Source organism: Plectropomus leopardus, chromosome 22, assembly GCF_026936395.1.
Source record: "Plectropomus leopardus strain MGB_pleo_1.0 chromosome 22, ASM2693639v1, whole genome shotgun sequence".
In the NCBI taxonomy this organism is placed as follows: Eukaryota; Metazoa; Chordata; class Actinopteri; order Perciformes; family Serranidae; genus Plectropomus; species Plectropomus leopardus.
In genome coordinates, this window is record NC_142197.1 from 2078665 (window position 1) to 2093425 (window position 14761).

A 14761-nucleotide genomic window follows, 5' to 3' on the forward strand; every position below is an offset into this window, starting at 1 on the left:
GGGGGAATGTTGGCCCCAAAAATTCAAAATTTATTATTATTACCAGGTAAAAAAAAAGCTGAACACAAAGAATTTTGCAACATCATCTCTCATTAAAGCTCCCCGTTGAATCCAGGCAGCGTCTTCATACATCAAAATGTCTTATTAGGATCAATTCTGGTGAGAACAAACAGTTCAGCATGTTGGTGCTTGTTTGCTTTCTAATTGGCATCAGTTTCATTTGGTATCGTTTTAGCACAATAAAGACTGCGAGCAGAAGGAAACAGGACGGCTCTGTCAGATTACAGCTCATACTTTGCAGATTTTATTAACGTTGTTACAAAATTAGAAACTTCAAAACCTTGAAAAATGTTGATGTTCAGTATTATTTTCAACACCACGGGACAAAATTTCCAATATTTTTAAGAGATAAACATAACGAAGCTATAACATGACAGCATCCACTTTTCTTTTCTTGGTTAGTATCAGAGAAAATCAGAGAAAATCATTAACATTAACCCCTTAGGGCCTGCTTTAATATTACACACACTCGTATCGCGATGCGCAGAATTGACTTTTCAAAGGCAAGATTTTAAAAAATATTATACTTTAATGTTATTTTCTACCTAATCAACATCAGTCCTAATCATAAATATCAAGTATTCATTAATTTTCAGAATTTTAACCCTTTAAATGCCTTTTTTCCATGATGCCACTGTTTGCTTCACTTCATGAAACACCAAAATCAGCAAAAATTTTGGCAAAACATTATTTTTTTTAAAATGTCAAAAAAAGAATAAATAAAAAATATAAATAGAATATTGCCAAAATGTAACAATTGCTTAGGTGTTTTCTTTAAAAAAATCACCAAGAGTTAAAAAATACCCACATTTTTAATAAAGAAAATCACCATCACAAATCACCAAACATTAAAAAAAAAGCCAAAATATTTCACAAAATCAGCATAAAAAGAGAAAACATGCAAATTTTCCTTAAAAGAAATGCCAAAATTTATTCTTCAAAAGTTTCTCCACAAAAATGTTGTCTTTTAAAATCACCAAAATGTTTTGGAAAAAATACAAAAAAAAATATTTAAAACATGTTGAGAAAAGAAATATTTACAGCAAAAATTTCCATGTTTTTTACATTGCTCAAATGATTTCTTTTAAAATCACCAAAAATGATAAAGTAATAAAAGTTAAAAATACAAAACATGCATGTTTTCTATAAAAAAAACATTTTAAAGAAAGATAAAGCCAAAATAACATATTCAGAGATTAAAAAAACAATTCTTTTCCTCAATAATTGCCAAAATAAAAAAATAAAAAATCTTCAAAAATTACCTTTTAAAAAAAATTGCTTAAATGTTTTCTTTAAAAATCTTAAAAAAAAACTTTTTGTAAAGACAAAACATTTGCTTTCTTTAAAAATTTGTCAAATATAAAAGCAAAATACAGGCATTTAAAGTTATAGCTCATGAACTTATTTTCTGACTGTGGCAATTTAATCTGAATAAATTAAATGTATAATAAAAATAATAATAATGGTGGAATAAATGAACTCAACTTTAAAGGTAAAGTATAATAAATGTATAAATTAAAAATGCGTGTGATAGTCATTTTTGTGGATCGGTGGGTGAACCCTCCTCCCGTGGCTCTGTTGCCGTTTAATTAAACGTAGCTTCTTCTCTGCTTCGTGGCTCGTGGTTGCAAACGTGGCGTGTTGTTCAAAGCTGCTTCTTCTTCAGCTGCTGTAATGAGGCGAGCTGATTCCACTGAGAGCTGCGCTTCTTGTGCTCCTGGTGCCTCCACCACCGTCTACCACTGAACCCTCTCCCACTCTGCCCAGCACTTCACACACAAACGCACAGTAAATAGTCTTTGAGGTTTCATGTCTTGGGGGGGGGGCTTCTGTAACTCTCTGTGTGTGTGTGTGTGTGTGTGTGTGTGTGTGTGTGTGTGTGTGTGTGTGTGTGTGTGTGTGTGTGTGTGTGTGTGTGTCAGTGAGACATTATGGAGAGCTGTGTTGGCCTGTATGCACACATGTTTACTGCGTGTGAAATTAGTTTCACGTGACAGTAATTTATCCCATTGATAATTACCGTATTAGCACTTATGTACATTCAGTGTGTTTTTTCATTTGGCACATTAATGACTCTGCAAACTTCAGATATTTAAATGAACGATAAATTGATCAGTGATGAAATAATGAAGCAGCTTGTAATGTAGAAATTGACAAGATAAGATATTAAAGGTTTTGTTTTAGGTAAGTGTTTCTCAAATGGGGCGTTCAGAGGACATTTGGGGGGTGGAGTCAGTGTTTTTGAAAGCAGGACTTTGGTGTGTTTCTGCTTTTAAAAAGCATAATACATCAACATTTTCACACTTTTAGAGCTTGCCTTTCGTTTCCCCTACAGACGAGCACATGCACGCAGCTTGTCAGTGTTTACTTTCGCTCCGGTGCGTCGGTTGTGCACCTCAAAGTTGAAAATGATCCCACCTTTTAGCGGGGACCGGGATCGAAACCTGGATCTAGGTCCCGGCTCCGCTTTTTTCAGAACCTGAATATCAATAATGTTTGAGCTTTTCGATACCGCCGTTATGTGAGTCCCATAACATAACATGGCATCTCGAGTCGAGTCATTTAAATCCGAGCACCGGTCTGCATACATCGATCGTCCAATAAAGTTTTTGAATACAAATGAATTTACCAGCCAACAGGTATTAAACCAAGAGAAGAAGAAAACTGGTGGTCAAAGTGGGAACACGACCTCGATGGCCAAACACGTTCAGTTCAGTTCAGTTCAGTTCAGTTCAGTTCAGTTCAGTTCAGTTCAGAGCTTTTATTGTCCCTTATTGTAGCACACAACCAAACTTGATTGAAAGCAATCTCCATCAGCAGTTATATTTTAAGTGAAAGTGTCAATAAAAGTCATCTTAAAGCGGGGATAAAAGGAGGAAACTTTGGTGACCATTAAAATATTTATTTGTGCTTCAAATTCAACCTAAATGCAGAACTTCTGTCTGTCTTCAGGTTAAAAAAACCTCCCTCAGCTCCGTCTACTGCAGCCGAGCCGGCTCAGTCTTCATCATCATCTTCACTCACAGCAGCAGTGAGAAGCTCTGTTAGTTCGAAATAATAATCCAGTATCGAATCGGAGTGGAAATAATAGAATAAGAGCTAGTTAATTAAATAACGAAGCTGCATGAGGTTTCATTGTGATGTGTTCAAGATCGGCGCAGTAAAAGCTAAATAAAACGTCATCACGATGCGTTCAGATGTGTAGAGCGATAAAAGTGCGTGATATTAAAGCGGGCCCTAAGGGTTAAATCTAATCAGATTATGGAAGAAATTATGGATTGTAATGATACCGTCCAGCCCTGCTGCATCTGTGTGAGTGTATATTTTAATAAGATATTGAGATTTCATTGGTGATGTTCATCGATTGAGCCGCACAGTGTCGCGGCGGTTGTTTTTGCTGTGGTGGAGGATGCAGGAGGTACGTGTCTATAATCAGTATCCTATTAATTTGATAGCAGGGATTATTCCTCACAGAGAGATTACTTCAACAAAGACTTACAGCTCCGCCTTGGTAAACCTTCAAAGTGCCACGACGCGGCAGCCTCTGTGCTCGAGGAGCTAATTTGAAAGCAGGGATTGTTCTCGCAGATATATATATATTTTTTTGTTCAGATTTCTTGTGAATTGCTTCTTTTGAAAAAAAGCAGCGTGTTCCTAAAACACAATATCTGTGTGATTCTGGTAGTCGGTGGGTGAGCTCCGAGATTACATCCCAGCAGACGTCTCATATTCCAGTTACCGAGAATTTTCTACTTTGAGATTTTTCAAGGTTCAGTGAGCGCTAAGATATGACGAGAGATTGGAGAGGGAGATGGGGAGGGAGAGGATGGCGGGGATTCGCCTCAGTTCAAGTTTGTGTCGGAGCCAAAGTCAAACAGTTAGATTTGGAAAGCGTGCTAAGAGGAGACATTGTTTACTCTGCAGCAGAGCAGAGCTCAGCAGGTCGTGCCAACAGGCGCCGCCGAGCATCGTGGGAGGCTTTTTTTTTTTCCTTTCTCCAAAGCGGGATGTCGTCATCGGTTTGTACATCGCACCCATCCGTGTGAAATATTAATGAAGCCGAAATAAATTTTTAACGCACATTTGCTTCATCATCCTCCCACCTACCTCCGTGTGAGACAATGTGCCAGCGACAAACAATACAGCACGAAGGCAGAGCCAGAAACACACACACACACACACACACACACACACACACACACACACACACACACACACACACACACACACACACACACACACACACACACACTGGCTGTGACCCACACGAGCTCCAGCGCACACGTCATCCTTCCACCTTCAGAGGCGTTATTAAAGGAATAATCATCAAAGCGGAGAAAAGTATCGCCGCACACTCATAACGAAGAAATCAAAGGCGGTCGATGACGGCGGTCGATGACAGCGGTCGATGACAGCGTTGTTGACAGCGGCGGTCAGCTGGCGCTCTGTTTTCTGAGTGTGTGTGTGTTGTTGGAGACTCGACGTGTGATGCAAGGCGCTCTCGCACACTCGCGCCGCGGTTTGATTCTCCCCGTCGAGCAGGGTGACCTGGCATTTCGGTGACTTTTAGAGGTGCTACCATGCTGACATATTGCTCTCTCATTTTCCCAGAGTGCCCCCCTCCATCCTCACACTCCACATGTTTCATACCGCTTTTGTTGTCGGCGTTATTTACTTCGAGTCAGACTCCGCTTTGGCTTATATGTGCTTATATTTATTTATTTTTAAGTCAGATCCGTACATGCTGAATGCGTGCTGCTGTTAAGCGATCGTTAATACGAACGAACTTGAGGGTAAAATCCTCCCGGGGATTGTTTTACACTGATACGCTTTAATTACTTTTTTCAGGAGCTGCTTTCTGAATAAAAACTACATTTAGCCTTTTTGATGCACACACTTTACCTCAGTCGTGTTCATGTGAAATCATTCAAGTTTTTGATTTTCTACATTTCCCAAAATGCCCTTTTCTCTGTTCTGCTGTGAGTCTGTACAGATAATCAATCCACCTTTTAGTCTGCGATCTTTCTGCCTTATTTTCTATATTGTAACTTTGCTGTTGTTATTTTTCTGGACACACAACATCTTTGTTTCTGTCCACCCCTGAGGAGGGATTCTTCCTCTGTTGTTTTCACAGATTTTTGGGGAGTTGTTTTATCTGAATGCGACTGAAGGGTCTCAGTCAGGGAAACTTGCTCTGCTTTTGGGGGCCACTTTTACAAAATGACAGCAGGCCAGGGGCCAGTTGCAGCAGCCTCAGACATTTCTACTGTAGGATGTTTTCTTTAGGATTTCAAGACATTTTCAGGATTTTATGATGTTTCTAGATTTTAGGCGGTTCTTGGACTTAAGGACAATTTTAGGATTTTACAATGTTTCCAGGATTTTACAGTGTTTTTAGGATTTTAGGACGTTTCAAGTATTTTAGGATGCTTCTTGGAGTTTAGCATGTTTTGAAGATTTTGGGATGTTTATAGGATTGTAGGACATTTCTAGGATTTTAGGATGTTTAAAGAATTTTAGGACATTTGTAGGATTTTACCACATTTTAGGACCTTTCTCAGATTCTAGAATGTTTCTTTTATTTTAGGATGTTTTGATTTCAAAAAATTGATTTGATGATTTCTAAAATTTTAGGACTTTTCTTGGATATTAGAACATTTCTAAGATGTTACAGTGTTTTTAAGATTTTAAGATTTCTATGGTTTTACGTTTTTAGGATTTTAGGACATTTTTAGAATTTTCAGATGTTTCTATGATTTTAGTACGTTTCTATTAAAATTTACATTTGTCTAATTTCAGGAGGTTTAGGGGATTTTCTGACATTTTTTGAAATTTAGGCAACTTATAGGATTTTAGGACGTTTCCGTGATTTTAGGATGTTTGTATGACTTTAGGACATTTCTAAAATTTCCAGATGTTTCTCAGATTTTAGGGGGTGTGAAAAGTATCACTCCAGTCTTGAAAAGAAGCAAACTTCTTGCTCAACATCACAGTTTATTGGTCATTCGTGTACCCAGTAAACTGCATACAGTATATTGCATTGTGCATAAATGGAATCATGCCTGATAAAATTGAGCCGCATTACTGAACTCTTCTTAAATACTTTTTACACAGTAACAAAATGCCTCAGTGACGTGTGTTAGACAGCCAATCACCAGCATTATTAGATCTTTGTACAAGCGTGCTGCATGCTCATTTGCTCACTGAAGCTCATGAGATTTACTCCTTAGGTATTAAAATTTCGTATAATAACAAGGCATTTTTTGATCCATAGTATCCAAGCATTCGATCGGTGCCATAAAACCTTCAGTACTCAGCCCGGGGTCAAAGGATGTGCACAGATTGCAAAGCCCTTTGAGGCAAATTAATGATTTTGGGCTGCATGAAACAAATTGACTTGGCTTAACTTTTGACCTTTTGTTACAAACCACATTAAGTGTAAATTACTCCACATTTCTGAGGAGCAATTTCCAAAACCAATAATGTAGTTTTTAATGTTTTTAAGGGCTGTTTTTACCCATAGACAGCTCTTGGCTTCCATTCGTTTCACAGCCCCAAACAATCGACTTTCTGTGTTCGCTTGGAGCTGTTTTTACTTTTTCTCTTACTTTATTTCTCATGCGTAGGTTAACACAGGGTCAGCAGTGCAGTGAAATGTTCTGCACGAGAGAACGGCTCAGCTCGGCAATAAATATTGAACCGCCATCAACTAAACTTTTCTGTAGATTTTCTGCCTGAACCTAATTTCAGCAAAACATGGTAGCTGTGTTAAATCTGGGTGATGACAGAGGTCTCAGTGACAGAGATCATAAAAACTTACCAGACAAAACCAAACCTGACTTGTTCGGTCTTAATCCTGTTTACTGAAAACTGGATTGTTTTGTTCCCCTGAGCTTGTGCCTGCTGTGGCCGGAGGTTTTATGTGTTTTGGTTGTTAGTCTATCCCAGTCTTGTAAATGCAATATTTCAGTAACACCTTGAGGAAGTTTCCTCAGATTTGGCACAAATGTCCCGTTGGACTCAAGGATGAACTGATTACGTTTTGGTAGTCAAAGGTCAAGGTCTTTGCGCCGGCGATAGCTGCAGCCAGAGGCATTATGTTTTCAGGTTGTCTGTTGCAAAATCTCAGCCTGTTATCTTCTGAACCCCTTGAGGGAAGTTTTTCAAATTTGCAACAAATGTTCACTTGGATTCAAGAAAGAACTGACTAGATTTTGGGGGTCATAGGTCGAAGGTCAAGGTCTTTTTGACCCCATCTGCCTCATTTTTGTAAACGCAATATCTGAGGAACAGCATAAGGGAATCTTCTCAAATTTGGTTCAAACGTCAACTCATGCTCAAGAATGAGCTGATTAGATCTTGGTAGTCATAGGTTAAGGTCAACATGACCTTGCATCCATCTTATTTTTGAGAAAGTGATATCTCAAGACGACCTTGAGAGAATTTCTTCAAATTTGGCACAAACATCCAGTTTGAAACAAGGATGAATTCAGTAGAATTCGATTGTCAAAGGTCACTGTGACCTTGCATGTATTTCATTCTCGTAAATGCGATTTCTCAATATCTCGCCTTTCCCTTAAATTTGACACAAACATCCACTTGGACTCAATGCTGAACTCATTAAACTCTGTTGGTCAAAGGTCAAGCTCACTGTGAGTTCTTTATACACATTTTCGACCATAGCTCTAGAATTCATGCAAGTGTGATCAAATTTGACACAAATGTCTAATTGGATAAAATGATGACATAATATTTTATATCCAGATGTCAAATATAAACTTCACTGTGAAATCATATTTTTTCAGCACAAACACTTTTTTGTCCATTACTCACTGTCATATCTCAGGAACAGAAGTGGAGACATTTGATCAAAAACTGAGCTGGGGATCCTAATCTTTCATGTCTGTCTAGAAACCGGTGATTGTTTAAATGTATCAATGTGATGTTTGTGAAGGATCCATGTTTTAGAAATTGTAGCATTTTGCATTTAATGTCAATATTTGACGCACTGTGTGTCCTGGCTACATATGAGTCTGGATAAACATGAATTTAAGCTGCAACTTGGCTGTTTGCTGGGGGCATACAACCGAGAGGCAGTAATTCTAGTTTGGGATTAAAAAATATATTTTATGGGGATTAGAAACTCAAATTTGGAACCATAAAGGAGACCAAATCAAAGTGGATATTAAGGACTACTAAGAACAGAATAATAATGGCGAGGGAAGCATCCCTGAGGGGAAAAATAATTGGTTACGGTTACCTGGAGAGGTTTTGGCAAAATTTTGGCATCCTCGCAAACAGAACTAAACACAGTCAAAAGGAACACACGCTGACCAGAAATGTAAAGTGATACAAAGGAGATCTACCAAAAAAAATCATTGACATGATCTCCTCCTTTAGTCAGCCAGATCACTCCTTTCAGTTACAGTTATTAGTCCATATTCAGCCAAAGAAGTACATCATCTTATATTTCATAAAGCCAATACCGGCCCTGATATATCAGTTTTTACAGAAGTTGCTCCCTCAAGTGCAGGAGCGTGAGAGGAGACATGAAAGTGATTTTCTCTCTACACTCCTAATTACTTGTCTTCCTCTATCTCTAAAAATAAATTCATATTTCATAAAGCGTCTTTGCCTCAGCTCACTGCCGCCCTGCCAAACTGTCTGTGTGCCATCCGGTGTCATTTTGATCCTGGGTATTTAGCAAAAGGGAGAAGGAGAGAGAGACAGAGAAAAAGTGTATCTCCCAATTATCTGTGCTGACGGTCTTTGCCGAGCCGTTGACCTCCACCTCCTTGTATCTTAGCAATTTAATTTAACCCCGGCTGTGTGTTGTACGTGCTAATTAGAAAGCATTTCAAAGAGAAACTCACACCGGGAGCGCCAGAGAGAAAGAGACGCAGAGAGGGAAAAAGAGAGACGGAGATAAACACTTAGAGCATAAGAAGATGTAATAGCTGTGAGTGTTTTAAAGGAACATCTCAAATGCTTCGATAGCGCCGCGGCGAGCTGGAACTGAGAGGAGAGACGAGGACGAGGTCAGGGGAGTTTATGTGGGAAATGTTCTCTCTAGTCATACTGCCATGAAAACAAAAGATGACCAACCTTTTTATTACAATGACCTCGGTGTGTTGATCATTATCAGGCAATTAGGCCGTCAGAATTACAAGAAATACAGCTCCTATTTTAAATGAAAACAATTCTCTTTTCAATGATAGTTGCCCGAAAAAAGAGGTTAAACTGTGTCTCCCAGGAATACTTGCTACCTGCTTGACATTTCATATTGTCAGTTAATGGCAATATAAGTGTGGTGCAATTTACTTTCAGCTTTTCAGATGAATAAATACACAAAACACTCAAAATGTTAAGAAAAGTAATATTAGCGATTTTTCATATTAAATTATACAACTGTACACATTTAAATTTAACTTCATCTTGGTCATGGAAGACTGTCATGAAACACACTTAATTCAGTCACGACAAACAAAATAAACTGTCTTGCTTACTCTTGTTAATAATCTATTTAGTAAATCCACTGTTCCATCAACCATTAGCTCCAATTGGGTCCTAATAAATCCTAAATTCACCAAGTTAGATTTGAAAAAACATGAGTCCCCACATCTCCGCCTGCTGGCCGTTGGCTGTTTACAGTCCTGTAACGTCTCCCTCCACCACTAGGTGTTGCTGTGTCTTTCAGCTCAACTGCCTGTTCCACCAGTAGAAACCAGAGACTGAGCTCTGGTGGTGCGTGCTGTGCACTACATACAATGGCTTATACTACTTTATAGTACTTATAAGACTTATAATACTTTATATACAAAACCACAGACTGTATCTTTATGTACGGTCTGTAAAAAACACAGTTGTCACAAAGTTGGCCAATTTAAGTACAATTTGGCTTATTTTGGCAAAAAATTCTCACCCATTATACCTACATATTGTGCATATTCTCAATTTTGAAACATTTAATTGACCTTAAAATATAGTTTTTGTCTCCTGGCTGTTTTTTGAGGACCTCTGCTGTGTGCTGACGCCGCCACCTTGGCGCACACGGAGCTGGGGATGACAGTACATAGTTGTGGCAGGTAGTTTCAAATTTAGGTTTACTTCCTTTGGTTTATGCAACAAATGTTTAGTTGGGTTTAACATAAAAAAAATCATGGTGTGGCTTAAAATAAGTTTGTTTTTTAATGGTGTAATATCATGGCAGGTAACATGTCTGTGTCTGTGTGTGTGTGTGTGTGTGTGTGTGTGTGTGTGTGTGTGTGTGTGTGTGTATATACACATAGATGCATACACTGTATATGCATATACCCATATATCTTTGATGTCGAATGGAAACACGTCAATTCAGAAAAAAACTCCCGTTTATTGCAAAGAAACTTGCATAAGGTGGCATTATAGGCGATTCGAAAGAGCCGTATTCCTAAAATCTGCAATGGAAACACTTTTTCACTCTTCTAGCTCATATCGATATGTAAGACCAGGTGGCTGTATGCAACTTTATGGATAACATCCTCCATTAAACCCCAAAACGAAGAAGGAGAAGAAGAAGAAGTACAACAAAGTCACATGACATTTTGCAAAACATGACTCGGTGTGTATGGACGGAGAAAGAGACAGAGAAACTACGGTGAAATTACATCGGCTTTATTTAATTGGCTGCAATAGAAATAAACCTGCCAATGTTTTGAAAATCCATCGCCGTGCTTCTTGGAATGTTAACGCCAGAGGAAAGTTGCCTAACATGGCGAGAGAAGTCACATAATATCAATTAAAATTAAACGCAGTCATCCAGCAGTTATGTTGTATCAAAATCTAGAAATATTGCTTAAATTTTGCATAAATCTGTAATGGAAAGCGGCCTAGTGTCGCACCATCAGGCATTAATAGGAAGTTTACGGCGTCCTTTCAGATTCTACTGCGTCAGGGACTCAGGGCGCATACCTCACAACATCACTGGTATCTTAAATTAAAAAAGGAGGGTTAACTGGTTTTAGGTGTGTTTTGGTCGGGGGCTGAGCCGCAGATAAAGCAGAGAGGATTATAAAGAGTGAAGCAGGATGGGAGGGGCCGTCCTCATCCAAATCCATTACTACAGTCTGCAGAGCTGAGAAGGTCCCATGTCCAATTAGCTGTTTCATCTCCAAGTGGAAATGTGACTATAGGGAGACGCTGCCCGGCAACATTACCTCCTCTCCAATAACTTACAGCTATCAGTGTGTGTGTGTGTGTGTGTGTGTGTGTGTGTGTGTGCGTGTGTGTGTGTGTGTGTGTGTGTGTGTGTGTGTGTGTGTGTGTGTGTGTGTGTGTGTGTGTGTGTGTGTGTGTGTGTGTGTGTGTGTGAGAATCCTCAGCACAGCACTGCTGGTTGTCAGATTGTCCCATTAATAAGCCCTGGCCTTTATTACCACTTAGCGAGCTCTATGTGTGCATGTGTGTGTCTTTCTGCCAAATGTGCTTCTTATGCTGCCTCCCTAAAAGTGAAATCAGACTCTGTGTGTGTGTGTGTGTGTGTGTGTGTGCGCGCGCACTCTTCACACGTGCTTGTTGGCGTAGCCGTCAGCGTGTCAGATTACTTTTTAAGGCGGATTGCCATATACATGACTTTGCATTTTCACTGTCGCTTTGAAGTTTCTCAGAGAGCGTCTTTTTGCATCACCTTCTGTAAGACGGTGTGTGTGTTTTTGTGCGCGTGTGTGCGCCCACATGTTTGCATGTATTATTTACTTATATATTTATTTTTTCAGCGTGGCGTGTACTTTGTTTGCGGGGATTACAGACGGTGGGAGCTCAAGCCTCTTAGCCCCTCGCAGGCTGCCACAGCTGCCTGCCACTTCTAATGACACTTCAGACTAAGACTGGCTAAGTCCATAGGCAGGTTTATTAGTTTAGAGAATGCTTGAATGCATACAGCCTCTTTTTGGATGTGCGTGCGTGTACTGTATGCGTGTGAGAGTGAGCGATTGCCTCGCTCAGGCGGCTCTGACAGAGTTGAAATGAGAGGGATGCTGTACACGGCGAACATAAACGTCTGCTTTGGCACCCGCATGTCCCGACACAACGCGGCGGCATTCAAACGGCTCCGTTACCTAATGAAGGATGCAAATCTGAATCTCTGCCGCTCTTTCTCTCCCTGATGACTGCAGCTAGTTTCTTCTAATAATGCCATTTAATCGTGTCTCATTGTTTATTTGACAAGGCCTCCCCCGGGAGCCGTTACAGCACTTACTTTGTATTCTTTGTGTGTGTGTGTGTGTGTGTGTGTGTGTGTGTGTGTGTGTGTGCGTGCGTGCGTGTGCGTGTGTGTGTGTGTGTGTTTTCTGCGTGTCCTTCACAAAAAAATGTCTTTTAGCAAACAATCTGTCTTATTTACCTGTTTTTGGTTACGCAGACAGAGCCACAATAACGCCAGATGAGCGGTACAGATGGATGTTTGGCACCGTTTCGGAGCTCATTTTGTTTGCAGTGGCAGGTGCGAAGGCCACGAGGATTTTTTCGGGAGGGAGGAGGCACGGCTGGATACCTGCTGCCACTAAAACAGCTGATCGCGTGCTACATTAGTGTGATGCTTCTCTGGCTTTGTGTGGTGACGCAGAGTTTTATTAAAAAGGTCGGACGTATCTGACCTCCAGTCTGACCTCAAGTAAGAAATAACTGAATGACGAATGAATTCACACGTTTCTAGGATTTCAGAATGTTTCTCGGATGACATTTATCAGATTTAGGGACATTTCTAAGATTTTTTGGGTGTTTTTAGAATTGGCCATTGTATGACTTTAGGATGTCTGCAGGATTTTAGGACATATCTTCGATTTTAGGAATTTTCTAGGTTTTAAATGACATTCCTAGGATGCCCGGACATTTATCAGATTTTAAGGATGTTTCTCGGATTTTCTAGGATTTTTTTGATGTTTCTATAATTGAACATTTATAGGACTTAAGAATTTTTACAGGATTTTGGGACTTTCTTAGAATTTTAGGACTTTTCTAGGATTTTAGGACTTTTCTAGGATTTTAGGACATTTAAAAGATTTTAGAACATTTCTAGGATTTAAGGACTTTTTTCGGATTTTAGAACATTTCTCAGATTTTAGGACATCTCTAAGATTTTTTTTAAGTTTCTAGCATAGTATATTTATAGAACCTGATGATGTTTACAGGATTTTAGGACTTTAGGATATTAAAAAGAGTTTAGGACGTATGTCAGATTTTAGGACGTTTCTGGGATTAAGGACATTAGTGTCTTAGCTAGGATCTCTGTCGGGGGTGTGGGGGATCCTCCACTGACACTGTTTTGATAACAAGCTCTATTTTGATGTTGTTTTATGCACTCCGACACCTTATGGAGACTAAAAGGGCAAAAACAATTCTCGGTGTGAATCACTTTATTTTTAATGTGAATTAGAAAATATTTGGGGGACCACTTGGGGCCCTGTCAGGGGCCAGATTTGTCTGGCAGGTTGACTATCACTGCTGTAGACTTTTGTTGTGGACGGATAACTTACAAACTTTAGACCTGCAGTGAAACTGAATCACACGTCTGAAACCTCCCTCAGTGTTTTTCTCTGCTTCACATCTTCATCAACAAGATATTTTTGTCTCAATCTGAAGGTGAGAACGCTGATGCAATATTCATGAAATTTCTGCCGTTTCCGTGCATCATTTGTTATTCGATACATCTTAATTCATATAAAACACACTTAGCATGAAGCCTGGCTTGGTGTGTGTGTGTATGTGTGTGCGTGTGTGTGTGGAGTCTGCGGGGCGTCACATCTGAGTGCAGGGATCCCAGGGAGTGTGTTCCTAGAGGTGTACCAGTAGTTTGATCTCACCATATTAGCCGTATTCCCTGCTATGCCGGCCTCATTACTTTAGCCAGTTCAGCGGCGCCGCGGCTCCGGCTCTGCACTGATTTCATGTTGGCCACCTTCAACTAACACACTTCTTTTTACTCCAGCAGTCAACCCTCCCTTTCTTCTGTCTCGGCTTTCATCCGTCACTCACTGCGTGTCTGTGTGCGCCCCAGCTGTGGTTCTGACCCGAGCTTTCATTTAGACAAGACTCGGAGCGGCACAGAGGTGGAGGTGGCATCTGCTCGCCTCTAATAGGGCTGTGCTATTGATTAACATTTACTGGGGCCGGTCCGGCCCCCACCCACTGAGAGGACAGGCAGACGTGGAGGCAGCCCATTTGTCACTTTGTGGAAGATGACAGGAGGACAGACCTGCGTGTTGTTCGGATATCGAAGCTTCCGAACAATCAGATATTAACGTGCGTCAGCGTGATGTGACAGCGTGTTTGTTTGATTATTTGTTCCAGAACTCATCAGCACCGCTGTTTTATTTTTATGGAAGTCCTTAACCCGAATGATTGATTCTAATGAGACGTTTTGATCGGCTTCTACACGAGCACGCACGATTAATTCAGATTTGATTAAACTTTAATGATGCCCGTGGGGAACCGGACTGTTGCTATTTGCAAATAGTGAAGCAGAGTTTGATTAAATAAGAATAGAGCAAACAGATAGCGAAGACCCCGACATGTGAGGCAAAAGTTTACAAGAACATTTCAAGGTTCGTACGGTAATTAGAAAAACAACAACCTGGAAAAGTCATTGAATTTGCAAATAGCAATTTCCAGGCTTGGAAAAGTTTGGAAAACTAAATATACCCTGAAAGATTTGGAAAAGTCATGGAAT